Here is a 27,412-nt window from a genome sequence, read left to right as displayed (position 1 = left end):
TTCACAATTCTTAGAAGAGAAATATAAAATATGAGATAAGGATATATGACATTATTTCAAAGAATATCTCTTCCTAGGCCTGGAGTCCTCATGCCACGCATAATACTTAAAATTTTCTCATTTCAAATTCATTTTCATCTGTGAAGCAAGATATGATTAGGCATGAAAGTGAACAAAGATGATACAAAACCTCTTCTTGAAAAATGTGTGTGGGAAAACACAGTATATGTTACAAATACAGTATATATTACAACCACCGATCCTTCAAATACACATAGGAAAATACAAGAGAAAAAGAGAACATGTGCTTTTACAAAAACAGGACTGAAGAAGCCCCTGCAGCATCTCTCTCATCAGTGTGAGGGAGAGGAGGTAGGGTAAGAAGCAGATCTCAGCTCTACCATGGAGTGCGTGAGGGGCCTGGGGTCTCAGCTTCCAAGCAGCCATCCTCATAAGGTTCTTATGAGAATCCACCTAGCACATATGCTTAACGAACAGTAGATGTTATATGAACACACACACAGAAGACAGACATTCCCTCCACCTCCCTCCAAAAAACTGTCCAAGGTTCTATATTAAAGGGCAGAAGTAAACCCCAACTCCTTGGGTTAGCATCCTCCTGCCTCTTGCGCAATTTAGGAAAGAACAGGAGGGGCACACAATTAGCAGTAATGGTCCCACAGAAGCCAAGCAGCACCTTGCACCATCCCTGGCCTGGCCCTTTGGAAGATTTTAATGTTCTGTGAAGCTAGAACTTAACATCACCTTTAAAAAGGCATTTTTACCTATCTAAATTTTAAATGCACACTCCCCCTTTGACCTTAGCAATTGCACTGCCAGCCATATATTCTGTGGTATGTGTTCAAACAGGTCCACTGCAGTGTTGTTTTTAATGGAAAAGAAAGAGGGAAGGGGGGAAGATAAGATAGAAACTGTGATATATTAATAAATATATGGAATACTTTTCAATTATTAAAAAGAATAGAATGTGTCCAACATGCACTCATCAAGAAAAAGATTCAAATGACACATTTTTTTTTAAAATGGAAATTGCATTAGACAATACTTTGTAGGCTTATCTGTACATTTAAAATTTCTGGAGGAAAAGAAAAAATAAAAAAAAATAAAAAAAAATAAAATAAAATTTCTGGAGGTATCTGCCCAGATACCAAAAAAAAGAAAAAAAAATGATATTCATGATTAATTCTGGGGAGTGAAATGTGGATAGAGATAGCAGGGTACATCTAATTTCTTCCTTTCATTATTCTGTGAGGTATGACTTCCTTACCATGAGCATCCTGTATTTTATAATTAAATGAACACTGATATTGAATTTTTACTTATGTTAAACACACATCTGAGGCCAATGAGGAAACCACAGAGGTCAGAGCTGCAAAGCAATTCAATCAACTAGGTCTTCCCGCAGGTACCTGTCGGCACTTGGAGAATGAGAATAAATCCTGGAAAGCCTGTCTCAGGTTGGTTTGGGATTATCTTTCTTCTTCAGCAAGATGACATGGTCCTTCCCATGCTAACTTCTGCAAAGATGGTATCTAAGAAAATCTGAGTTCTGAGTTCTGTGTTCTAGTCCAATCATTCACTTAACAATGGCCTTTACTAGTAGATCACATACCACATAAAGTCTCACACCTGCCCTTAGAGTGATACATCCTGAAGACACAGAACATACACTGGAAAGAAAGAAGAAAGCACCAAGGGCCATTCAGGACAGGTCCCTGCCCTTCCCTCCCTCCCCACTACTCTCCGCGGCACACACCGCCACCCCCCATGCTCTGGGTCTGGCAAGCCCATGGGTGCATGGCCATGAGTAGTCATGGGCAAACCTGGACACGGTTCTTCACCTGAGTCTGCCCATCATCTGTGAAATGCAGCAACTAACTCACTAGCTGGTACTAGGTGCCTAGTGAGAACAGCTCACTGACTACAATATTCAGCAATGTAACATTAACTGTGTGTACATGGTGTGTCAAGAAGGGAGAGAAGCTGGGAGATGTAGTCTGGAGAGCTTCAAGGGAAAGAGAAGACGCACTGAGGTCCCACCTACCAGCAGCAAGCAAGTGGACACTTCCAAGAGCAACCGTTTCAAGCTGTCAAGCGTATACCTTTTCCTCAGGACTACAGAAAAGATTAAGTGATAACCCACACAAATACAAACTGTCAGCCAGGGCGGGCAGCACCAGGCCCCTGTGCCAAGGCCCCATGGCTCCCAGGCCCTCCCTCCTCCTCTGCACCTTACATGCTGTGTTAACTTTTGCTGTTTACGGATCCACTACCCCTCTCCACTGATCGTTCCAACTACCGCATTCACATACGCATTTATCACCATTCTTCCTAAAAATGTTCTTTTGCTTTCCGATCCTTTCCAAAAGAAACTCACCCAGGATCCTCCTTCCTCTTCAGCCGCAGCCCTTTCCAAATGCTTAACCTTCACAACCAACCCCACTCTGGTGATAACGGGTTCCTCCCTTCCCACTCACCCTGAACCCTCCCCTGCCCTAGCCGGTCCCCCAGCCTGTCATCCAGCAGTCCCCAGGCCTCCATCACCACCCCACAGAGACAGCCCTCCTCTGACCCAACCAGGCTCCCTGTCTCCGCTCCACAGCAAGGGCCCATCTCCAATCCCCATCTCCTCTCCCCCTCCCTTCCTCCACACTAGCCTTAACACTGGAGGCCCCAAGGCTAAGCCTGAGACCCTCTTACCTTCACTCTTTCCACTCTCCACAGAAAATGCACCTGCTCCTCACTCACACCTGCATCCATTTCTCCAGCCCAGATGGCTTCCCTATCCTGCTATGAGCCCCAAATCTGATGACCCCCGCAATAACATAAATTCAATGCCACACTCCAGACCCACTGGAGGTATCTGAAACTTCCCTCATGATCACCCCCTTCTTGCCCAAACTTGATCCCCTTCTCTGTTGCACTTGCCAGAACCCTTAAGGCCAACAATCCTGACACCCTCCTCTCCCAGACCCATACAGCCCGCTATTCAATACAGCCCATTGCCCTATCTCCTAAACACCATCTCGCTCAAATCTGCATGCCCTCCCCTCTCCATTCCAGTTAGAGCCACCTTTTCTCTCCTACATTCTGCAGGAACTGTGAACTGGCTTCATGATCCACCATTGAGCCAAACTGCCTTTTTAGAACACTCATCTGCTCACTCCCTCGTAAACCCCCTCAAGGACTTCCCTACTCTCATAATTGATCCAGAAACCTTCATATACCTACAAGGGCCTTTGCTGAAATGTTGCTCCATCAGAGGGAAAAAAAAATTGTACTTAGTCTATGAAAAACAGCACTCTCCACCCTGGGTCACTAGGTCCCTACCCATTCCCTCACTCTGTCAGCACTAACGCCCTCCTGATACACTTTATTCCTGTAACCATCCATAGCCCACCTCCATAAATAAAGACCACAAGCACAGAACCTTGCCTTTTTTGCCAAACCCAAATGCCTACTGAGTGGATGGATGGACCCACCACCCTCACCTTCCAATGAGCCCCCCTCCACTGTCCCCAACTCTGCTGGCCTTTCCACCCTCAGTAGGACAGACCCCCTTCCTTTCCCATGGTTACCTCTTCTTCCCAGGTCTCCCATCCTTAATTCCTTCACATTGTGACTCCTCTCCATTTTAAAAGTAGTCTTTTCATGGATAGCTTCCCTGATCATCTCCCCCAGGAAGAAGCCAAGCATGCCTTTACTTGCCCTAATAGCGTGACTTCAGCTCCACAAGAATCAGCTGTGCAATGGCCACAGTTGTGAACTCTACTACGGCATATGTCCTTTGCACTGGTGTTTATCTAGTTATACCCCCACCCACCCAAATTCATGTAAAGAAGCAGCTCAAAACAATTAGTCAAAAATAAATAAATAAATAAATAAATAAATAAATAAATAAATAGGATTCAAATTGGGGGAAAAATAAAATTGTCTCTTTCTGAAGATAACATAATTTTATCTACAGAAAATCCTGAAGACTCCACCAAAAAAAGCAGACTAAACAAATCCAGTAAAGTTGCAGATCGTAAAATCAACATACAAAAATTAGCTGTATTTCTATACACTAGCAGCCAACTAAAGAAAAAAAAGATAACAATCTCATTTACATAGCATCAGAAACAATAAAATACTTAGGAATAAATTTAACCAAGGAGGTGAAAGACCAGCACACTTAAAACTATTAAGATACTGATGAAAGAAACTGAAGACAGCAAAGTTGGAGGATATCCCATGTTCATGGATCAGAAGAATTAATACTGCTAAATATCCATACTACCAAAATCCATCCATAGATTTAGCACAATCCCTACTACAATTCCCATGGCACTGTTTACAGAAACAGAAAAAAACAATCCTAAAATTCATGTTGACCACAAAAAATCCAGAATAGCCAAAGCAATCTTGAGAAAGAACAAAGCTGGAGACATCACACATCCTGATTTCAAACTATACTACAAGACCAAAGTAATCCAATCAGTATGGTACAAGCATAAAAACAGACACATAGAACAATGAAACAGAATTGAAAGTGCAGAATAAATCCTCACCTACATAATCAACTAATATTTGAAGGTGATCCAAGACTACTCAATGGGAAAAGATAGTTTCTTCAATAAATGGTGCTCGGAAACCTGGATATTCACATGCAAAAGAATGAAACTGGATCTCTAACTTAGAGCACTCACAAAAATTAACTTGCAGTGGATTTAAGACTTAAATGCAAGGCCTGAAATTATAAAACTCCTGGAAGAAAACATAGAGGAAGAGCTCTTTGACACTGATTTTGGCAATGATCTTTTTGGATATAATACTAAAGGCACAAGCAACAAAATAAAATATAAACAAGTGGGACTACGTCAAACTAAGAGTCTTCTGCACAGCAAAAGAAACAATTGATACCAGCATCACCTTAATTCCAAAACCAGACAAAGACCCCACCAAAAAGGAGAATTACAGACCAATATCCCTGATGAACATGGATGCAAAAATTCTCAACAAGATACTGGCCAATAGGATCCAACAGTACATTAAGAAAATTATTCACCATGACCAAGTAGGATTTATCCCCGGGACACAAGGCTGGTTCAACACTCATAAAACAATCAGTGTGATTCATCATATCAAGCAAGAGAAAAACCAAAAACCATATTATCCTCTCATTAGATGCAGAGAAAGCATTTGACAAAATACAGCATCCATTCCTGATCAAAACTCTTCAGAGTGTAGGGAAAGAGGAAACATTCCTCAACATCTTAAAAGCCATCTACGAAAAGCCCACAGCAAATATCATTCTCAATGGGGAAGCACTGGGAGCCTTTCCCCTAAGATCAGGAACAAGACAGGGATGTCCACTCTCACCACTGCTATTCAACATAGTACTGGAAGTCCTAGCCTCAGCAATCAGAAAACAAAAAGACATTAAAGGCATTTAAATTGGCAAAGAAGAAGTCAAACTCTCCCTCTTCGCCGATGACATGATACTCTACATAGAAAACCCAAAAGCCTCCACCCCAAGATTGCTAGAACTCATACAGCAATTCGGTAGCGTGGCAGGATACAAAATCAATGCCCAGAAGTCAGTGGCATTTCTATACACTAACAATGAGACTGAAGAAAGAGAAATTAAGGAGTCCATCCCATTTACAATTGCACCCAAAAGCATAAGATACCTAGGAATAAACCTAACCAAAGAGGTAAAGGATCTATACCCTAAAAACTATAGAACACTTCTGAAAGAAATTGAGGAAGACACAAAGAGATAGAAAACTATTCCATGCTCATGGATTGGCAGAATTAATATTGTGAAAATGTCAATGTTACCCAGGGCAATTTACACGTTTAATGCAATCCCTATCAAAATACCATGGACTTTCTTCAGAGAGTTAGAACAAATTATTTTAAGATTTGTGTGGAATCAGAAAAGACCCCGAATAGCCAGGGGAATTTTAAAAAAGAAAACCATATCTGGGGGCATCACAATGCCAGATTTCAGGTTGTACTACAAAGCTGTGGTCATCAAGACAGTGTGGTATTGGCACAAAAACAGACACATAGATCAGGGGAACAGAATAGAGAACCCAGAAGTGGACACTCAACTTTATGGTCAACTATTATTCGATAAAGGACGAAAGACTATCCATTGGAAGAAAGACAGTATCTTCAATAAATGGTGCTGGGAAAATTGGACATCCACATGCAGAAGAATGAAACTAGACCACTCTCTTGCACCAGACACAAAGATAAACTCAGAATGGATGAAAGATCTAAATGTGAGACAAGAGTCCATCAAAATCCTAGAGGAGAACACAGGCAACACCCTTTTTGAACTTGGCCACAGTAACTTCTTGCAAGATACATCCACGAAGGCAAAAGAAACAAAAGCAAAAATGAACTATTGGGACTTCATCAAGATAAGAAGCTTTTGCACAGCAAAGGATACAGTCAACAAAACTCAAAGACAACCTACAGAATGGGAGAAGATATTTGCAAATGACGCATCAGATAAAGGGCTAGTTTTCAAGATCTATAAAGAACTTATTAAACTCAACACCAAAGAAACAAACAATCCAATCATGAAATGGGCAAAAGACATGAACAGATTTCACAGAGGAAGACATAGACATGGCCAACACGCACATGAGAAAATGCTCCACATCACTTGCCATCAGGGAAATACAAATCAAAACCACAAGGAGATCGCACCTCACACCAGTCAGAATGGGGAACATTAACAAGGCAGGAAACCACAAATGTTGGAGAGGATGCGGAGAAAAGGGAACCCTCTTGCACTGTTGGTGGGAATGTGAACTGGCGCAGCCACTCTGGAAAACTGTGTGGAGGTTCCTCAAACAGTTAAAAATAGACCTGCCCTACGACCCAGCAATTGCACTGTTGGGGATTTACCCCAAAGATACAGATGTAATGAAATGCCAGGACACCTGCACCCCGATGTTTCTAGCAGCAATGTCCACAATAGCCAAACTGTGGAAGGAGCCTCGGTGTCCAACGAAAGATGGATGGATAAAGAAGATGTGGTTTATGTATACAATGGAATATTACTCAGCCATTAGAAATGACAAATACCCACCATTTGCTTCAACGTGGATGGAACTGGAGGGTATTATGCTGAGTGAAGTAAGTCAATCGGAGAAGGACAAACATTATATGTTCTCATTCATTTGGGGAATATAAATAATAGTGAAAGGGAATAGAAGGGAAGAGAGAAGAAATGTGTGGGAAATATCAGAAAGGGAGACAGAACATGAAGACTCCTAACTCTGGGAAATGAACTAGGGGTGGTGGAAGGGGAGGAGGGCGGGGGCTGGGGGTGAATGGGTGATGAGCACTGGGGGGGGCACTTGACAGGATGAGCACTGGGTGTTATTCTGTATGTTGGTAAATTGAACACACCAATAAAAAATAAATTTATTTAAAAAAAGAAACAATTGATAGAATGAAAACATAATGTACAGAACGGAAGATTTGCAAACCATTCATTTGATAAGAGGTTAATATCAAACATATACAAGAAATTCATACAACACAAAACAATGCCTCAACATTTTTCCAAAGATGAGATGCAGTCAACAGGCATATGAAAAGGTGTTCAACATCAGTAATCATCAAGAAAATGCAAATTAGACCACAATAAGATATCACTCACACCTGTGAAAACAGCTCTATCATCAAAGGGAAGAAAGATAATGAATGCTGGCAAGAATGTGAAGAAAAGGGAACACTTGTGCTCTACTGATGGGAATGTAAATTGGTACAGTCATAATGAAAAACAGTATGGAGGTTCCTCAAGGAATTAAAAATGGAACTACCATATAATCCAATAATCCCATTATTGGATATATATCCAAAGGAAATGAAATTACTATCTCAAAGAGATACCTGCTCTCCCATGTTTATTGCAACATTATTCATAATTGCCAAGATGTGGAAACAATCTGAGAGTTCATTAATGAATGAATAAAGAAAACAGGGTATACATGTGCAATGGGATATTTCAACCATGTGAAAGGAAATCTGGCCATTTTAAAAAACATGGATAAACCCTGAGTCATTATACTAAATGAAGCAAGTCAGTGAAAGACATATACTGTATGATCTCACCTATATATGGGAATCTTAGAAAGCAATATTCATTGAAAAAGCTGATTGGTGGTTGTCAGAGGCTACGGGGTGAAGGAAATGGGTGAAGATGGCCAAAGAGTACAAAGTTCCAGCTGTAAGATAAATAAGCTCTGGGGATCTAATACACAGCATGATGACTATAGTTAACAACACCATACTATATACACTTGAAAGTTGCTGAGTGGATAGATCTTAAATGTTCTCATTACACACACACACACACACACACACAGTCCCTCTGTAAGGTGATGGATATGTTGACTAACCTTAGTATGGTCATTATACAATATCAAAGTGTATCAAATCATCAGGTTGTACAACTAAAACTTACACGGTATTATATGCCAATATTATCTCAATAAAACTGAAAAAAAGAGTTCAAGGGACACCTGTACAGTGAGTGAATAAGATAGTCTATGCGCCTAACGGTCATACAAAGTCTAAATCTATGAAGGTGCCCAGCACTAACTAAAATACAAAGTAAATAAAATGGGCCAAAAGGCCTTCTCTAATTCTGTTTGTGCTTTGACATTTATAAATATAGTCCCTCAATTCAAGGCTCCATATTTTAAAAGAACATCATTTCTCATGTAAATCTAAAACAGAATTATAAAACATAGAAAAGTATAAGACTCCATGAGGACAAGATATATATGTGATGTGTATGTGTATGCGTATTTATCAGATTTTTATTCTATTTGCTGCTTGCCTAAATTTTTAGGCTGCAAAATACCACAAAGCTGTCCATGGTGACTGGATACCGAACTCAGACAAAATTCAAAACCATTTCTCCATGCCTTTGGGGGCTTTCCGAGTCAGAGCTGCCAGCTACATGGCCTCGTGCCAGAGATGTCAGCCACACAGAGACACCAGCCCCGTAGCCAGAAACTGAAATATCATGCAGAGGGACCCAAGGGACACAAAGTTTTTACCCCGCTCAGTGGGAGCTTTCCACGCTTAATTTTAAGAGTACTTCCTCTAAGTGGCCGCTGAGTCCCGAGGGCCTGGTTCCACACTCCAACAGTTTTCTGATGCTATGACACAGTGTAGGTTTCCTCTCCAGTGCCACAGCGCAGCCGCCACTTGCCGACACGGCCTTGGGCTGACATGGCCTCCGGCTGACACGGCCACCACTGACCCGACCACCTGTTGACCTAACCTCGGGCTGACCCGGCCACGGGCTGACACAGCCACAGGCTGACCAGGCTTCGGGCTGACCGGGCTTTGGGCTGACACAGCCACCGGCGGACACAGCCACCAGCTGACAAGGCCACGGGCTGACACGGCCACCAGCTGACATGGCCATGGGCGGCCAGAGGAGGCAGTCATCTGCAAGGGTCTGGCCATGCTGAGTGCTTCACATCACTGGTACCCACACAATCCTAGAATTATTTCCAGGATAAAAGATGTACCCCCAGACAGTCTGACCCCAGTTTCTGAGAATGTAGTTCAGGAGTACGGGCCTCCGCGTGTGGCCACGTCCCCTTCTGGTGGGGCCCAGCCAGCCTAACGGCACTCTCAGGGACAAAGACCTAGGAAGTCAGTTTTGCACAGTTTATGAATTTTAAGAAATGTGTTTGCTGAGTAAGTGAGGGCAAAAATACTCATTTAAAATGTGTTTCCTCGTGGTACTGGGATATGCCCGTAATTTTCTAAGAGGGGCATCTGTTAGGATCAGACCAGTGCGGGAATATGGTTTAAAGGAAATGTCATCAAGTGAAGAACGAAAAACAACAGGATTCTAGACTCAAGGCTGTCACTAAAAGCACCTAAGAATTCTTGGCAGACAGTATTTTCACTAAGACATGAAGAAAGCAAGTTTAAAAAGTAGAACTAGTGTCCCTGGCAATGGGCCTGCCATGGGCTCTTGGGCCCCATCCTGGAGCTCAGAGGAGCCTCTGGCCAGCCTCCAGGTGACCAGAACACCTTCCGGTCACAGGGAGCACAGGCGCCTGCTCACCGGAACCCGGCACCCCTCGGCTCTCCCTGCCAAGCAGCTTCCTCAGCCACAGCAACACACCCAGGGTAGGGGTGGCAGGACCAGGACAACCAGTGGGAGTCCTCGTGTTCCGAGAGGGCCTCACACCAAGGGCCAATGGGCCGACATTACCTCTGGAGCTCAGGCTACGAACAAGGCCCTGGGGCCTCTGCCAAAGGCTGTGAAGGTGATCCACACCACCTCCTCCTCCATTTATAGCCACAGGTGGGGACAGCTGGCAGATGTGAACTTCCCACCCTGTAAATACAGGACCAGTGAATGAAGAAAACTTTCTTAAGAAACGTAGAAGTGCAAATGAGGGAGGTTACCAGCTAACAGATTTTTACAGCAAACTATAAACATGTATTATTTACATTTGACATTTTCTGATTCTTCCCTGCTATATTGTTATAAAATATTTGTCACCGAGAATAAAACTGTAGGCTAAAATCTGAAATGGAAAAGAAAATCTCTTTAATTGATTAGCTTCTTGGAGAATCACTAGGATTATCAAACCATGATAAAAGTACACAATATAGTCACTTAGTCATAATACCCAAAAGCACAGTAAAAGTGCAAAAATACAATTTTTCATGAAAGAAGCAAAGAACATGATTATTATATCTAAATGTTTACAGTCAAAAATAAATTACGCTTCTCCTAAATAACTATCATCAAAAGCTTTTCAATTTTGTTTTTAGATTAGTATAGTAAGTGCCTATAATTAGCCAAACTTTTCCTTTTTTTGGTAATCATAATTAAGTCCAGATCCATGAACAACAGATTCTCCCCCTTCATGAACAGTTTAAAAAATAATGTACTTTATTATTGAAATTTTGCCCCATAGTTTTCTCCACTGTCCAAATAATTTCCCAGCTGCATTTCAAATTAAAGTTTTCATCTCTCCTAGGATACTCTGCATTACAACATATTTTAATATGTTTAAATGATAGCAATGTTATAAAGTGTTATTTCCCATTGAAAATGGTCATTAATACCACTTCATGCCTCAGAGAGCACAATAGAAATGTGGCAATAAAACAAATTATGATCATCATCCACTAATAACCTGAGAAGGAAGTCCTGCTAGGGCTTTATGTCTTCTGTGGAATATTCACATAAGCATATTCTGGTCACTACTTAGATGGGAACGTTTCCCACATCCCACCTCTAATTCAATAATTGCATGTTCTTTTACAGAATGACAGGCCCCGTCTCTAAGTTTCTACACATCTGTCATGGTCCTCTCCAATATCACCTCCCACTTAGGTATTTGCTTTTTGGAAATGTGAAAGTATTTGCTTTTATTTAAGTAAAGACCTGCATTTAATTACTCTTTTACCTCATTTGCTCTTACACACTTTAAGAGAAAGGAGAGGAGGCTAAGTTGCTTTAAATAAAGATCGCTTTTTACATGCGAAACTTTGGGTTGTCTGCATCAACCTGAATCCCATTTTGAGCAATCCGCTGCTCATCCCTTCCTGTAAATACCCTCCTACAGTCCACCCAGAACTGTGAGCAACAAGCCTAGGCCTAACCTGATCGGGGCACAGGCGTGATCTTTGCTCACTGCAGCACCTCAGCATCTAGACAAGCACTTTGTGAGTACCAGTTACTAATGGAGGAGTGGATGGATTAGGTAAAGAAGGCCGCTTCAAAGTATCTGTTAGGCAAAGCTTTTACAAAGACGGCACTCCTCCTCATCCTCATCCACAAATTCTATGTACTCTGAAACCTAAAGAGCACCAGGGCAGTAAACATGAAAACTTTACAGACTTCTCTTCAAGCTAAAAGAACAGATCTAGGCTGACAAAAAACCCAAAAGATCTGCAGTCCTCTTTTCTGGTCAACATGCCAGACTGACTGGGTAGCCTTAATTTCCTTGTTATTTTTCAGCTAAAATGCAGGCAAGCCTAACACAGTTTAACTTTTCACCTTCTAATCCAGATTAGTGGCTTTGCTAGCACCTCTGAGAGAAATCCTATGATGTGTCCACTTTTGAAAATATTAAATCAAGAAATGACACTGGACACCTGGCTTTATATATTTTGAAACTGGCAGCTGGGGGTGAGGCATGTATGCACTGTTTCAGGAGCTCAAAATGAAGCATCAAGGAACAAGGTTAGAGCACAGTGCAATGAGACTTTGAATGTTTCCATTATTCCTCTCTGCATGTACAGATGTGCCAGCTCTAGACAGAACCTCCACATGCAAATCACATCTAAAATACTCACAAATACATTTTTTCATGAACAGAAACACTTTCTTCATACTAATATTGCCATGTGGCATGCACATGGATCTGAGGGCTGCATTGGATTTTTATAAAGAGACTAAGACTGCATGTAACACTATATCCTCTTAAAACACACATGTGAATGCAAGATTAAAAACCTATAAAGCCAAGTTGAACTGCAGAATGACTGCAATAAATGCAACAACGTTAAGACAGCTTCAAAGAAATTCATAAGAGGAACTCCAAAAACTTTCATGAATGTTTTATAGTTTATTTTTAATATTGATGTATTTCATCTTAAAACAAATGCCAAGAGCTGTTATGAATGCTCCTCTTTTCATGTTGGTGTTACTGTGAGGAGCCTTTGATAAGACCAAGAACACCATGTGATTCTGCAAGATCTAAAGAATACTAGGCAAACCGAGAAATATATGTCCGTACAAGTGATCCTCTTCAAGAGGCCCAGCTATCTCAGATGGCTGTTTACCACGTCTAGATGGGCTGAGATTCCAGCCGCTCTTGGGGAAGTGGGCAAAATAAACTTACTATACTCACTGACAAATGAATCCCAGAATAGGAAACCAGGATCACCAGTTTTAAATATGGCTATGGAGCTATGCTAAGCATTAAATGGACTAAGTTCATCAGCTTCCTGAACTTCAGGATTTACAGCCCCCAAGCAGTCCCATCTGACAGAAACTGTACAAGTAGCATTCAAAGGGATTACATGAGCATTTGTGTTTGCACATTTGTTGTAAAGCCCAGAAGACCAATGTGTCTTGTGGGTGATGAACACAAGTTCAGTGGGAGCAGAGTGCCTGGGGAAAGAAGGAACCCTAGAGATGAAGTGGAATTTTTTTTTTAAGTTACTTAAATATCAGAGAAAGCCTAGCAAACAGTGAGAGTGTTTAGGGTGTGCTGTCAGAAATTCTCTTCAACGTAAATTCACTCATTAATGTAGGTGTCACAAGCACTCAGGTCAGAAAGCACAAAGGAACACTCAACAGTAAAATGAAAAGTAAAAGTTTGTAAAAATTAGCACATGTGATCACACCTTGGATCAATTCAGTCTTATGTGGCTAAGTAACCTCAGTCACACCCACTGAGTGTGTGAGGGATTGGGTCTATCCGTGTGCAAGGAACCAGAGAACACAAATAACATGCTCCTGGCAGAAGCTGCACAAAAAAAAAAAAAAAAAAAAAAAAGATTATTTTTGCTCCAAATGTCAAAAATCAATATAGTCAAAGACTTCTCATGTATTATTTGGTTGGTCCAAGTAGAGAATGACACGTACTTTCTCTCAAGATCAGAATCTTTCCCTTATATACTGAGCATAACAATCCCTTGATACTCTTTCTAAAAGGAAATGGTACCAGCTACTTTTGCTTCTCAGAGAAATTCCTCTCGTAAAATGGTTCTACTGTCTACACCTAAGGGGCTACACAGAAGGCAGCAGCCTGTACATAAAGACAAGAAAGCCTACACCAGGAGTCAGGAAAGCTCCTTCACCAGTCTGACACTGGCTGTAGGATGCAGAGGTGCCCCACCAAGGATGGGGCACATCCCAACCAAGACTCCTTGCCTGAGCCTCATCCTCTCCTCAGGGAGGGCTTTCAAGGTACCCTGGAGAACCCGCCTGGGGCAGCTGCCACAACAAGCCCTCCTTGAGTGTGTGTCCTTTCCTCAAAGCCTAGATACTAGCTGGAACACCTCCAACTCCCCAGTTCTGAGGCAGGCACAGCACTGAGATCACCCTCCTGTCAGGACATGGAAAAGGACGAAGCCAACAGCTATATCCTCTAGAGCCAAGTGATACTGCATGACCAAGACCATAAACACTGTAGCAAAGTCACTAATAGTGAAGGTGTGGAGGTTGACTTTTGCGGACAATTTTAATATTGCATGTTTTTAAGGGATGTGGATCTTAGAAAAATCTGTATTAATTACTTTCGACCCTTTCCATTCCGGAAAATGAAGATGGGGGGGGGGGGGGGGGGGCGGGGGGAGGGGAGCGCAAAACACAGTGCACTGACTAGTCACTTATCTCCTGAGCACAATTTGGTTTTCAGCACACACAACCCCTGGCAAACATTATGTTTCCAAGTTAAGAAGGGTACATCACAAGATGAGCACTGGGTATTCTACTACATGCTGGCAAATTGAATTTAAATTAAAGAAAAAAAAAAAAGTATGATCACTTGATTAATGGCTGGCCCCTCAGTAGAAGTAAGTTCCATGAAGCAGACATGGTATCTATTCTTGCTTGAGAAGCAATCCCCACAGTCTATGCGCCAGGTCCCCCAACAGCTTTTTGAGCTTCTGATTCTGAGTTCCGAAGCAAGCTGGCTGGAATTGGTGTGTAGACGGGTGCATGAGTCCAGGAAATGCAAGCTAGTCCACTGCCGGCCATCAAGGAGCATGCAGGCATCCTGGCTGACAGCTGACAAGAACAAGATGATGGCCCAAAAAGCTTCCATGCTTTTGTTTCTTTTTAAACTCTGTTTCTTTAGGGGATATGAGGAACCCTCTTCACATTCTTCCAAAGCAAAGCACTGGATCCCAGAAAACAGAGAATGCACCCAGTTTAAAACATTCTGTTGAATAACCACAAGGCTGATAAGGCCAGAGGTAAAGATCTGATAGAAAAACTAACACTTCGAAATGGCCCAAATCCTTCAGGTTATAGACAAAAAAGTACAGATATGGAAGGAGCTAGGGGACAGCCTGGCATCATAATAGTACATGGCTGGGGTATGTGTTGTACATGGGACCGATTATGTCTCACTCACCTGACATAGAAACCCAGCACTCTCAGTGAGTCTCTGGCTTCACCAGAAGATTCCACATGGAAAAGACAGAAACTCTAGAGAATGAAACATGTTCATGTCCAAGGCTTCTTGCAACTCTGCCCCTCAACTATGGAAATTCTTTAGCTGTAACAAGGAGCTTGTGCATCAAGTAACCAACTAAGTGAGTTGACTTTAGCTTGTTATACAGAGATTTGTGTTTCAAATAAAATGTTGGTAACTAAAGCAAATGTGATGAAGAGCTGGGGGTGCATTAAAACAGAAGTAATCATTTAAGTGACAAACTGTACAGATCTGCAGCTGGGCATAGTGTGGCCAACACACACACACATTCAAGAGGAAAAAAAAATCTGTTAGCCTAGATCACTTTTAAGGAAGAGAAAGGTGTGGAAGGTCTTATATAAGGACTAAGAACCAGAAAAACCTTTATTTGAGGCTAAGTGACAAGGACTGCTTTCTTAGGAGGGAACAAATTATGTTCAAACATTAGAAAGGAGACAATATTTGGATATAGTACCACTAAGCCAAAAAAAAAAAAAAAAACCCTAGTTTCTGCTGCACTCTGTGGTCTCCTGATCAGCACAGAGGAACCCCACTGGCCCTTTCCTTCACACATTTCCCTAACAGCTTCTCCTCGGCACCCCCCAGAGATACGGTCATCAAGTTTAAGACCTTAAAAATCATATCTTTTCATTTTCTCCCATTTTGACAAACTTTCCTTCCTCTGGGGGAAAAAAAAACACTGCCACAAAGAAACATAAAAACAGCATGTGTAGCATGAGACTGTGAACCAAAGTTTGGAAGGACATGGGAAAATACTCCAGTAAACAGCAATCCTCTATGTAAAAATACATAAGGAGCCTGGCAACCCCAGACAGAGGACCCAGAGACAGCAGCACTCCATGCATCCAAAGGGGCACTTGGTCCATGAAGGAAGAGTCAGCTCTCTGTGACATACTCACTGGTGACACGATCCCAGGACAGAAGGATGAGGAGAGAGACATTTGTGCCAGTGTACACTCAATTATAGTAGAACTCTCATAAATTGCTTCATATTAACACAGAGGCATGAGTTAACAGAACAATTCACACCCCGTCTTTGGTCCTTGCTCTAATATTAAACTGAAAACCTTTATAAAAATATGAATGTGATTACATGGCCCTAATAGGGACTTGTGAGGATAATCACATTTGATGCCCACAAAGTTGTGAGAAACAGTTCAAAGAAATATCATAAAGATAATTCCACCACTGGTTTCTGGGAAAGGATATGCAAATCCAACAAAATGACAATAATAATAGCTAACACGCATAAGGTGATATCATCTAGCACATGCTACTGTCACCCTCACAACAACCCCCCCCCTTTTTTAAGATTTTTTTATTATTCATTTAAGTACACAGAGAGGAGAGAGAGAGAGAGAGAGGCAGTAACACAGGCAGAGGGAGAAGCAGACTCCATGCAGGGAGCCTGATGTGGGACTCGATCCCGGGTCTCCAGGATCACACCCTGGGCTAAAGGCGGCACTAAACCACTGAGCCACCTGGGCTGCCCAACAACCCCCTTCTGATGCAGGTACTGTTATCACCATTCTGCAGAGGCCCTGAAAAGTTAACAAACTTGTCCAAGATCACATAGCCGATAAGGAGCTGAGTCGAATTTGAAATCAAGCCATTTGAATCCAGACTGTGCTCTAGAATCCAAGATGCACTGCCTACCTTTCTATGGGAAAGTATCCATGATTCTCAATGGAAAAGCAAATGTTCCGCTGATGAAAAACAAAAATGGAGCTCCATGGGTCCACGAAAAGCCTATACTGCTAAATCATATCGAACTGCAAACCAAGATCAATCACAAAACCTGTTTACTTCTTTTTTTTTCCATTTTCCTGATTCCTTTCACCTTACCAACACATGGTACTCCAAAATTCAACTCTGATGTCTGGCTTTCAAGATCTTCCATTTTATGGCTTTTCCCACACTGTTCTCTAAGGCAGGCAGACACTGTTGTTGTAGGAACACTGATGGCACATTTCCACATCTCTGCTTTCCTTCCTGCTGATGTGCATAACATTTGCTAACGCTCCCTCACCTCTTCTTTGTAAAATCACAATCTGTCCCTGATTGCTGGTGACTGTATCCATTTCCCCCATTCCATACCCCAACTGCCTTTTAGTGAGAATCATAAAATTAAGTGCTTAAAAATTACTTTGTATTCTTTCCTAGTAGGAAAATAGAAAAGCACATGACAAATTTTTTCCGAGCCCAACACTCCACCCAGCATTTGTTGAACACATTTGCAATTCAAACCTGTTGTTAAGAAAACAGCCAATTCTCTTATACAAACAAGGGGTTTTTGGGTGCTTTAGTATAACTCACTCTGAACTCTTACCTGTGTTATACTGTTCAAAAGAAAAGAAACCATTACAAATTCCTAAAAAATGGAGTTTGAATTGTATATAACATAAAGACTTTATATAAATTTCTCTTCTAAAGTCACCTGCTTAACTTCTTCACACTGCACAGTGTCTGTCTATAAATCTTTCCAATATATTAGTTCACATCAATTTCTTTGTGTATTTTATCTGTAAAAGACAATAGGCGCCGCCATAGCCTGTGTTTCTCCTAAGCAAGTGGGACTCAGTGGAGTGGGGGATCATGTGCAGGATATCACCAAAAAACCTGCAAAAGAGAGCAGAATGCAGAGCAAACAAGGGCCTGAGAACTCTGAAGAATATGGCCATTCTCACTTTTTCAAGACAAGAATGAACTTGGATTATGTTCAGAGCCCCAGGAAGGATGATACGGAGAGTGGACACAAGGGGGAGCCAGAGGGTCCATCTTTAAAGCTGACTGGACTCTAGGAAATTTGCTATAAAAACCAAAATGTTCACTAACAGAAACTTTTAAATTCTATTAAGACAAGCCATAAGAACGAGAATGAGTAAAGATTAACAAGAGAAGCAGTGAGAGAAAGGAGTAAAGAGTAAGAGATCCAGAGATTCCCTATGTTCTCAGAACTGAATTCAAATACCAAAAGGATTTTTTCATGTAATCTTCAATGTGAGCTCAAAAACAAACATTTGAAACGATGGCTTTAAAATAGCTCTCCCGGGCAGGCCGGGTGGCTCAGCGCCGCCTTCAATCCAGGGTGTGGTCCTGGAGGCCCCAGGATCGATTTCCATGTCGAGCTCCCTGCATGGAGCCTACTTCTCCCTCTGCCAGTGTCTCTGCCTCTCTCTGTGTGTCTCTCGTGAATAAATAAATAAATAAAATCTTTAAAAAATAAAAAATAAATAAAATAGCTCTCCCACACAGTAGTAAAATGTCAAAAATTTTCATGACATACACATTTGAGCTTGAAGGAAAAAAACGAGTATTTGCTTTAAAATTCCCTTCCTAAACAAATAAAAATTTTAAAAATGAAATTCCCTTCCTTTGTCAGACTTATTTACCACCACTTCCTCATATGCCATAAGAAATATTTTGGGGTAGATGTTTTTTTTTGGTTTTGGTTTTGGTTTTTTTGCATTTTATTTTTAACCTCCAAAATGTTTTTTTTTAAAACCATCTGGAAGATATTTCTTTCCAATATTTTCTTGAGGTTCCAGATAACTGACCTTAATTCCGGGAACTATTCTATGATAAATATATTGCCAGTAAAGATTTAAATATTGCTACTAAAGATGTAATTATAGATGCTCAAGTTTTCATACTATTGAAGCACATTAATTAAAACTTGGCATAGTTGAAGAAAAACAGGAAACAAATGAAAAGGGAGATGACGTGCATTTCATATTGAGTGTAGCATAATTATTACCTCTTTTTGATAAAGATGTTCCAGAGAAGGCACTAGCGCTGTGCCTGTAATCACTTTAATCATCATTCAATACAAAAGAACCAATCCTTCAAAATCCAAAGTGATTTGCTTATTGTTACGCTTTTAGAAAGCTCACCAGGTATTTCCAAATGCTTCCTAGTGACAATAATTAAACATCTGGTAATGGTGACCTACTTGTGGCTGCTGAACTTCCTTGGATACTCTTTGCCATTACTTATGTACATGCTGGGAACTGAGAGAGAATTTACATTATGAATAATAACTCAAGACCCCAGGAGACGGCAGACTCCAACGGGAGTAGCTCTCTGTTGTCCTGACTGCTATCTGTATTAAGGCCTTGTTAGAGCTCTTAGATTTGGGAACAGATGCTACATAAAAATTGCAAAAGTGCCAAGCTAAGGCATGCATACAAGCTGGATGTAAACATGTTGTGAGGAAACCGCCTTGTATTAAACATTTAAAACGGTGCCCAAGGGGGAGAACAGCCAAGCTGCCACATCTCTACATTTCACTCTGTAAGGAATTATGTTTTGAGGCAAACTTTAACGCTCTACTTTTGCAAATAGTGACCAGGACTTTTAGATCCTTGGCGATAGCACCAAGAAATCCCAGAGCAAGACAGTGTGCACTTTTAGGCACTATTTCCTGGTTTCTTACATTTAGGGGTGAGAAGACAGGGAGATAAATGTAGTCACTAAGACAAAAAGGTTTGTGGCAGTTTGAAATTCATTTAGTAACAGAACTTTTGTCCAGAGAGAAGTAACAAATAAGTCACTTACACCTCATTAAAATCAATTGATATCATTATTCTAATGAGATCAACACCTTTCTCAAACACCACACAATTTCACTAACATATCATGGCTAGCTCCTACTTTCAGCTTCATTTAGCAATTCTGGAGCTCAATAAACAAAGTGGCATCATTTCATTTTCTTAAAAAGATTGTTTAGGTTTTATACCCTTTAGTAAATATCCAAAGCTATGTACTAATACTAATTAATAACTAAATACTAGTTAAAAGTAGAGTATTACTTAGAATAAACTTACAAAAATTATTTTATTATCTAATTTTCTTAAGCCCAAATATCATTTAGTATACACCAAAAGTGCAGTCAGTATTCAGTGAGGCAAACAGAAATCCTAACAGAGACCGTAACATAAAGCATGGAGTGAACCGCTGGAAGCGCCTCCGCCCTTGAAGCTAGAGATCCAAAGGAGGAGCCTGGGGTCAGGACCTGCAAGCCTGGACGAGGGGTCCCAAGCAGCTACCTCGGGAGTGAGCCTGCCGCATCCAGGGGCTGGGATACGGTGACTGGGAAGAGCAGAAGGATGCCACGGAGCGGGGGCACCGTGCTCTGAAGAGGGGTTTGGGCAGGCTGTGCTGGTCCCCTGGACACTCGGACGAGGGGCTGAACAGAGCTCATGCTGGGAGTGCTCTGAGCCAGGAATGCCCAGGCTCCTGTCAGTACCTCCCAGGGGCCTGATGAAGCTCCTGTGTGGGCTGCCAGGGAAAAAAGCTGAAAACCTGAATCAACTGCCACATACTGGCCAGCACTGGGCAATGCTGACAGGAACAACATACAAACAAGATAAAAACAAGTGCCACTTCCCCATCCTTCCCTTCCAGTGCCCACGGACAGGGCGCAAGTGACCAGAAAGAAGCTATAGCGCAGAGCAGAGCTTCGGGAGATGTAACACCTTAATACCCGCATATTATCCTGGTGCCTCGATGTCCTGGTTCACAGGATGGAGAAAATTCCAGAACCTGTTTGTAGAGTGGTTATCATCCAGTTTGTTAAAATACATAAAGTACTTATAATTGTACCTGGCACAGAATAAACCCTAAAGTCATATATGACATTAATTTCAAAGTATTTAATTTCTACAACATTATCGGTTAGAATTTATCCACCAAATCCATTTAATAGTATATATTACTGCAATACAAGAGCACATATAAGCACTGGCTTGGTCTACACCCTATGGAATCTGATCCTAAAAAGCAGATAGATCTTAAAGAGTGAGGAGCCAGGAGACCTGTGCCCCATAGAAGGCTCTGCCTCCAACAAGCAACACAAGCCACCTGGGCCTATGTTCTTTCCATTAAAAGAGGGGGCCAGATAAAACTTATCTCTAAGGTTCCTTCCAGTATTTAAATTTTTTTATAATTATAAAAACACTTTTCAGTTTAATTTCAAATTTAAAACTAATTTCTAAAAGTACCTGATTTTAATTAAGGTTTAAGCAGAGGACAAAAGTTTGGTCCAACCATACATAACATTTATATAAATGCCTACATGATTTTTCTCTAAATGTGGACAATTTTAAAACTTAAAGTACATTTTAAACATGAAATATTTTCAAGGGGCTTACACAGATGTAAATAAGTGAGCCACGTTGCATAGTGATTTATGGGCAGGTTCCACATAGCTGCACAGGCCGGCCCATACACAGCAGCCCTAACTGCACAGCTGCTGAAACACATAGCTAAACTGGGCATGATGGAGATGCATGTGATAACAAAGTGTATTTATCACTCCCTCACTGACCCAAATACACAGCAATGAACACATGGACAGAGATCTTAGGATTATAAAGTACAGGTTCAGCAACCATAAAGCATACCTTGGCTGAAACTGCCAACACCAGATCCAATCAGTACCAAGCATGACAGCAATTCTTGTTCAGCAAGAATGCAGAGAGCTAAGTCACTCAACAGAAACTATACTCGGATATTCCCAGACTAGAAAAAAACTATTTTAAAACATGACAGAGACACCTTATGTCCTATTATACTATTTTTAACCATTTTCTCTTGTTACTGCATCCTCTTATTTGATGCTGGCATAAAAGAACCCAATCTGCTAATCTAATGAACCAGCAATTTAAATAAATGTAACTTCTAAAATGGAATTGACAATAGATACTCTTTCACACATTAAATTACCTGCCAAAAGTCACCTTTCAACATGTAGCAGGAAGGGCTGTGATTATAACTAACTGAACTGGTAGAAATAATAGGATTGTGTATAACAAAGATGTTTTCATCTTTTTATGTACCACCGCCCTTCAAGATACAGAGAGTCTCAAGTAAAAAAACCTACTTCTTAATTTCAGCTATAATTACTCTAAGAAACAAGAGACAAAAAGATGCATTTCATGTACCCAATATGCTGGCAAAGCTAAATCATCTATAACTAATAAAGGAACAGTTTATGATGAAATCTACTTTCAAATATCCTAAAACAAATACAAATAAAGCAACTTGGGACATACATACAGCGCAAATGTCAACTTTTTTATTGAAAGGCTTGATTGAGATTCTGTATTTTTTCCCCAAACTGCATGAGATGGGAGGAAAATGAGTTGGCTTATCCACCACTCCAGTGGTCTGAAGCAGTAGAAAACATGGTAGAGAAATGGGGGGTAACCTATTTCCCCTGGAGGTTAGAAACAGGAAATAAGTTATTAAAGCACAATCTTTGCACAGAATAAAGGGGAAAGAAAAAGCAATGGACATGATCTATTTCTTCATCTAGTCAAAACTGGGCCTAGATCGTGATGCCCAGGCATTCTTTGGGATGCGGTGACTGAGAATGAAAGCATCACAGATGAGTTATCACAGCGTGGACCAATAGCTCAATCCCTCCATCAAGGGAAGGGAGGGGCTTTCTGGACCCTGAAAGGAGCTACCGCACACAAGGGGCTCAAACTTTCAGGGGGTAGGGTGGAGCATTTTGGGCGAGTAGTGCTGTTTGAGGTGCTGTTTGAGGTGCCGGAATGTGGAGCAGTACAAAGAAAGAGGCACACCTGCATCCTCCAAGTTGGGCTTACAAGGTCCGGAGACCCCTGGGGGCCAGTCAGATGCTGCTCTTTCCGAGGCAGGCACATGGCAGCACCTAAAATGTGTAGGCTCCTGGCTGTCAGAGCACCACTCCCCCCCACACTCCCCTAGAGATACATGTGACAGGGGTGAGGCTGTTACTCTGTGCTCAGACAGCTCTGCTGATGTCTCAGAGCAGCGGGAAGGAGCTGCTGGCCCTCCTTTTCTCTGTACTCAGTTTTCCACTTTTTCAAAATGCTCCTCCTATTTCCAAACATCTGAGTACGGGCAAAGAGCAATCCAACAAACAGGCACACTGGACACAGGGTGTCAGCTTACTACTGCTGAGCCACCCGTGCCTGAGAAGTTCCACATGTGTGAAACATTTTAAAGAACTTGTGTCATTTCTCTAGTTATCCACAACACTTTTCACTTTCCATTTTTCCAAAAAGAATTCTCTCAATATAGTTATGTCAATGTCTGTATCCATAGCAAATGCAATCAAAACTTTTTTCTTAGCCAAATTGTGGTTGTTACAGTCTGTCAGTCCCAACAAGACCATGAAGAGGTACGTCCAAAGCAAGTCTTTCTGTGCAAAACATTGAACATCTTTTTCTAATCCACTTCTGAGTTCTTAAGCATACTCTGGTCTACTCTGGTCTACACAGAATTTGCAGATAGTATGGAAGTGCTTCTTGATTATACAAGTGTTTATGTGTATGATGTGTAATCATATATAGACAGAGAATGTCCAAAAGAGAAAATGAGCACCATTCAAGAAGGCATCCTGAGTAAGTAGCAAGCACAGTTACCAGAAAAAAAAAGATTTCTTCTTAGTAAAAAGAAAACTTTCCATAGAAAGAAAGCCTAGGGGATCCCTGGGTGGCGCAGCGGTTTGACACCTGCCTTTGGCCCAGGGCGCGATCCTGGAGACCCGGGATCGAATCCCACATCGGGCTCCCGGTGCGTGGAGCCTGCTTCTCCCTCTGCCTGTGTCTCTGCCTCTCTCTCTCTGTGACTATCATAAATAAATAAAAATTTAAAAAATTTAAAAAAAAAAAGAAAGCCTAGAAAAGTTCCCTGTACTTAATATAACCTGTGAAAGTGATTAATAATGATTTCTAGAATGTATTTATCAAAATAAGCAGAGTAATTCAAATAAACTAGAGCATAATCACACTAAAAAAGAAATTCTCATGAACCACACAATTTCTTTATCTCTAAATAAAAGCCAACCTTCAAGAAAAAAAAAAAAACTAAAGTATAAAAGGTACATTACTGAGGCATTAATGATTTTTAAACCCTCATGTATAAAATATTCATGCAATATATACTAATTATGTGGCTAATCAAGTAGCAAGAAACTGCTACTTACTTCAATCACTATGGATTCCCAATACAATACAAAGTACCTAAGCATCTCCTGTTTTCTGTGCTCTTTGTCAAAGCGCAAACATTAATTGAGTATTGCTATGAGATTCTAGGGGGCATTATAGGAACAAGTCAACAAGACTGAACCCACTAACAGGTTTATCCTGTTCCCCTACCGTCCACTGGAGGGTGCCTCCCTTATACTTCTGCTTCTGAACCTCCTCCCAGTTCCCTCAACCTTCAGGCACGCACCTGTAGGATGAGACTGATGGTTCTAGAAGCAAAAAAATTGAAAGTTCTCAACCAGGCCTTGTCTGGACAAAATTTGAACCCAGACTTTGATTTTGGATACGAGACTCTCCAGCCTCAACAGCAACCAATCTATTTCAGCTCTTTGACAAACATTCTACACTTAATTATAAATAGCTAGTCCTTAACATCATTATTGACACAGATTGAGAAACTAGCTTGGGAATCCAAGAATAAAATTTAAATATTAAGATGAAGGGCAAACCAAGATGGCAGAAGCCATCTTCCTGTTAAAGTAATGCTAATAGGTCAGAAACAAGAATTCCATTTCTAAGAGTGACTGAGCTCCAAGTGTCATTCCAGAGAGTTTGAGAAAAGACATTTATCAACAGCCAAAGCACCCCAGAGCCTGGGGGTGAAAAGACCACTTCAAAAGCAGTGCAAGAATTTAAAGCTACCTTGTCATCTTACTCATCACAAGCCACAAGAACATCATGCCAAAAAAAGAGAGAGAGAGAGAATTTTATTTGACCCTCTTTGGCACTGAAAAACACATGATTTAAGATGATTTTTATACCTAGTCCTATTTGAGATACATTTGCAGTAAATGATTCTGAAGCCTGAAAGGACTCATACTTGGGTGGCATGGGACCAATCTAGGGTGCCCATCTTTCCAGTCCATGCCAACTGGACAAACCCAAAGACTGACAGCCCAATCCTCAGCCCCAGTGGGCTTGGTCTTGACAAGTGAAGCAGAATGGCAATGTCAGCTACTGCAGGTGATATTCACCCAAACTCCAAAGGAAATACTAATTATACTGTGATGATTTTGTTAAAAGTCATACATCATAATAAACTCTGTTCTCATTTGTGGGGCCTAAAGGGAAAAAAGTATTTGCTGTTTTAATGTTCTAAGGTCACATAAAAGGGAGTGTAGCACAGATTCTCTGAAAACCAAGGAAGGAAGGAGATGCAGCACGCTGACACTGCCACATCTTCTCCTTCATCCTTTAATATCCTGGGCACTCTGGTGATAGATACAGATTTTCCCCAGGCAGCCTGAGGTGATTAAGGTGGAAAGATGTGTTAAAGAATAATTGCTACTTGTTCATAGATCAAAAGCAATAAAACAGCTGAGCAACAAGTATTTACATCCTTGACTACAACTGCAAATGCAAACAGGGCTTTCAGACAGTGCCTTGATTATTGCATCTCAGGCTAACTTCTTGGCCATATCAAGAAAGTTCAGTTTCTACCAACATAAAAATACCCTCCTACACAGAAGTCCTCCTATGCCACTACAGTACGTCTGTAGTGGGATTTTGTTGGCACTCTGTACCTAATACAACCTGCTCAGCATAGGGCACTGCTTCACTGCCACCATGCTCCTACTACATTCCCATGAAAGATGTGAACTGCAAAGTATCTTTCACAGCTCACATCCATTTGAGTAACTTCAAAATCCTAGAAGAGCTGAGGGGAGAGGGAAGAAAATTCTCTTCCTCTAAACCTAGCTTTACAGGATTTCATTATTGTAACACAATATAAATGTCTTCAAATACAGGTAGAAGGGAACAGTCTTTGTAAAGCCTTCTGTGTGAAGTCATACTTAAATGTAATAACAAATATTTAATCTTCATGGAAGTCAAGAGAAGGAGAAAAATCTTCTTTGCCCAAAAGAGACCTGTTTTCCCATATTTTGATGATTTGAATATTGGATGCATCAGCATAAAAATGTGGGGTTTTTATCTAAGGTGACTGAACTCCTCAGAAGGTCTTCAAAATATAGGACAAAACATTTTCCAAAGTTGTTTATTAAAAATTTGGCTTTCAATCCTATGATGAATATAAAATTCTACCATTAAGAATTAAAATATATACTACATGACAAAGCTACTTATGTATCCTACCAAAAGATTATACTGAAAAGCTATCTGAAGTCAGATAACCAGAGAATGACTGTTATTAATAAAGTCATGCTTTGTGTTAGAGGGGCAAAGTGATTCTTTTTTTCACCTTTTTTAAATTTAAGTATAACTAACGTACAATATTGTATTTCAAACTCCAAATGAACATTAACATCATACATTTAAACACTAGGGTTACTAGAAATTGAAAAGGGTAAAATGCTTGCCAAAATATTATTATATGTATTTATAAATCAAAGAGAATGGATTCTTTAAGCGCTAAGGTCAATTAAGGTCAATTCTTCCAACCATTACAAAGATCAGTATTAGCTATACAAGCTATAACTGCAAATAAGAATCCAGAAGTAGCATTACTAAGGGGAAAGAGAAGTAGGTCATAAATTTCAAATACACATTTTATGGTTTTAAAGATACAACTCTAAAATTGACATATCGCTGGAAAAAAATCCTAAGTTTAGATTTCTATGGCTTTTATTCCAAATGTTAATTCTCCCTTTCACCACTTACAGTATTATTTACGCAAATGTTTTTATCTTTCTCACCCACCCTTGTGATCAAGAACAAAACTGAAGATTTTTAAAGCAGAAATCAACATAGAATACAGTGCACTTAGTTCACAACCCAAATGGTAAACAAAAAATTTACCACCAGCTGAGCATCCACTCTCACCAAACAGCTACACATTCCCACGTGGCATGCACAATCACTGTACTATGTCATCATATACATTATATGCCTCACTGATCAATTGCACCATATCCACTCTGCTTTACTATGACCCCTGTGGGAGAACTGTTGCCTTTCAAAAAAAAATATGCACTGATCCTCCAACTATCTAAGTTTTTTATTCAAAATGAGAAATGCTTCACAATGGTCCTTCTGAAATGTGGTAGCCAATGCCTGTCTTCGTTATACTACGATGTGAGTAGGTTGCAATGTGAAGTAAGGGATGTAGAGAAAGCATAAAGCTACAAACCTTGGCCTCACTTTGTTCTCTCTAGAAAACTATTTTCA

General features: G+C 40.8%; 1 protein-coding gene across 26 annotated transcripts in view; it reads right to left on the bottom strand.

Moving 5' to 3' along the window:
• PARD3 (par-3 family cell polarity regulator) overlaps positions 1 to 27,412 on the bottom strand; it is a 650,509-nt gene that overhangs the window by 491,416 nt on the left and 131,681 nt on the right. Inside the window, exon 1 of one of the 26 annotated variants that reach the window (XM_038529700.1) lies at positions 1,431 to 1,564. The exons of the other annotated variants lie outside the window; for them this stretch is intronic. The gene's annotated coding sequence lies outside the window, so the exon portion shown is untranslated. Of the gene's footprint in view, positions 1 to 1,430; positions 1,565 to 27,412 lie in introns of those variants that run through there. 26 annotated transcript variants of the gene reach the window in all.

The sequence above is a fragment of the Canis lupus genome, chromosome 2 (genome assembly GCF_011100685.1).
Source record: "Canis lupus familiaris isolate Mischka breed German Shepherd chromosome 2, alternate assembly UU_Cfam_GSD_1.0, whole genome shotgun sequence".
Taxonomy (NCBI): Eukaryota; Metazoa; Chordata; class Mammalia; order Carnivora; family Canidae; genus Canis; species Canis lupus.
Note: the sequence above shows the minus strand (reverse complement) of the source record. Positions and strands in the feature narration are given on the sequence as shown.